The sequence below is a fragment of the Bos grunniens genome, chromosome 23 (assembly GCF_055505025.1).
Source record: "Bos grunniens cultivar Pamir isolate PY7600 chromosome 23, Bosgru_T2T1.0, whole genome shotgun sequence".
NCBI classification, from domain to species: Eukaryota; Metazoa; Chordata; class Mammalia; order Artiodactyla; family Bovidae; genus Bos; species Bos grunniens.
Window position 1 is genome coordinate 1,103,792 of NC_141187.1, and position 1,897 is coordinate 1,105,688.

A 1,897-nucleotide genomic window follows, 5' to 3' on the forward strand; every position below is an offset into this window, starting at 1 on the left:
AAAAAAGAAAGAAATTGCCTGCAATGCAGAAGACCCAGGTTCCATCCCTGGGTTGGGAAGATCCCCTGGAAAAGGGAATGGCAATCCATTCCAGTATTCTTGCCTGTGGAATTCCATGGACAGAGGAGCTTGGTGGACTACAGTCCATGGGGTGGCAAAGAGTCGGATTATACTGAGTGACTACACTTTTGTAACATTTAGTTTTCACTTATGCTATTTATTATCTATTTTACTTCAGTTTCATTGTAAACAGTAAAAGTATAAAAGTAAAAATGTTGTGTATAATGCAAATGAAAAACAGTATAGGCAAGCCATACACAATTATGCATTTTAAACTGTATAAGCAAAAATGCTAACTTAAATGACAAGATGCTGAATAAAAATTACACTGTCCCTGAAAAAGAATAAAAATATAAATGCATAAGTTGATGAAAAATCAGTATAACTATATAAAAATGTACTCTCTAATTCATTACATATCAATTCCTTGCTATATAGGCATCACACCATTCTAGATACACTGATGGGCAAGTAATTATAGTCTTTATATTCTAGTAAGTATGAAAACTGCTCTTATACCATGGTTGTATAATTGTAATCTTTAATTACTATTACCATAAACTCTTTGAAGAAAGAAAAATCAGAACAAATTTTATAATGACTTTTGTGTTCTAAGAAAAGGAACTTTGATGTCAAATGACTCCCTTCATGATGGATGATGCATTTATTTAATATGAGATATGATGTTTCTTTTCCAGAGCTTCTTCATAGCATAAGTTAACTCAGAATTTCTTAGACTGTAGATTAGTGGGTTCAGCATGGGGGTTATAACTGTATAGAACACGGTCAATGATTTATCAATGTAGAAGGTTTTAGCAGGTCTTGTATACATGAAAATACAGGGAACAAAGAAGCAGACAACCACAATGATATGGGAACCACAGGTCTGGAAGGCTTTCCACCTCCCTTCCTGACTCAGATTCTTCAGAGAGTGCAGGATGACTCCATAGGAGACAAGTAAGAGCAGAAACACAATAGTGCAGATCAGTCCCCCATTGGCCAGCACTAAGATGTCAATGACAAAGGTATTAGTACAGACCAGTTTCAATAAAGGGTACATGTCACAGAGAAAGTGATCAATGATATTGGGGCCACAGAAAGGGAGCCCATAAACAGTGCTAAGTTGAATTACTGAATGCAGAAAACCTCCGACAGTTGAATTCAGTTGAATTACTGAATGCAGAAAACCACCACAAACAGCACAACACATACCCTTTGCCTCACTATCACCAAGTAATGCAAGGGCTTGCAGATGGCCACATATCGGTCATAGGCCATCACCAGCAGAAGGAAGACCCCTGATCCAGAGAAAAGGTGCTCTGTAAAGAGCTGGGTCATGCAAGATTTGAAAGTTATGTTTTTTTTCCAACGAACAAGTCGGAGATCAATCTGGGGGTAATAGAAGAGGAATAAGTAATATCCATAAATGACAAGCAAGCAAGAAAAAAGTACATTGGTGTGTTCAGGGCTTACTGACAGTTACAGTGACTATAATTAGAAAATTGCCCACCACAGTCAAAATGTAGACAAACAGGAACATAACAAAAGTACTTTCTCCTCCTTTGGATTCTGTGTGAGTCCCAGGAGAACAAAGTAGGTTATATTGTTTTTTGACTCCATCTAATCTGTACAGATTATAGGGACTTCCCTGGTTCAGACGGTGAAAGCATCTGCCTACAATGCGGGAGACCCAGGTTCGATCCCTGGATCGGGAAGATCCCCTGGAGAAGGAAATGGCAACCCACTCCAGTACTCTTGTCTGGAAAATCCCATGGACGGAGAAGCCTGGTAGGCTAAAGTGTGGGGTCACAAAGAGTCAGACACAACTGAGTAACTT

The 1,897-nt window shown here is 38.6% G+C and overlaps 1 pseudogene; it reads right to left on the reverse strand.

Annotated features, from left to right (window-relative positions):
• Positions 1 to 724: 724 nt before the first annotated feature.
• LOC147346485 (olfactory receptor 4A47-like) lies at positions 725 to 1,680 on the reverse strand (annotated as a pseudogene).
• Between the last annotated feature and the right edge of the window lie 217 nt (positions 1,681 to 1,897).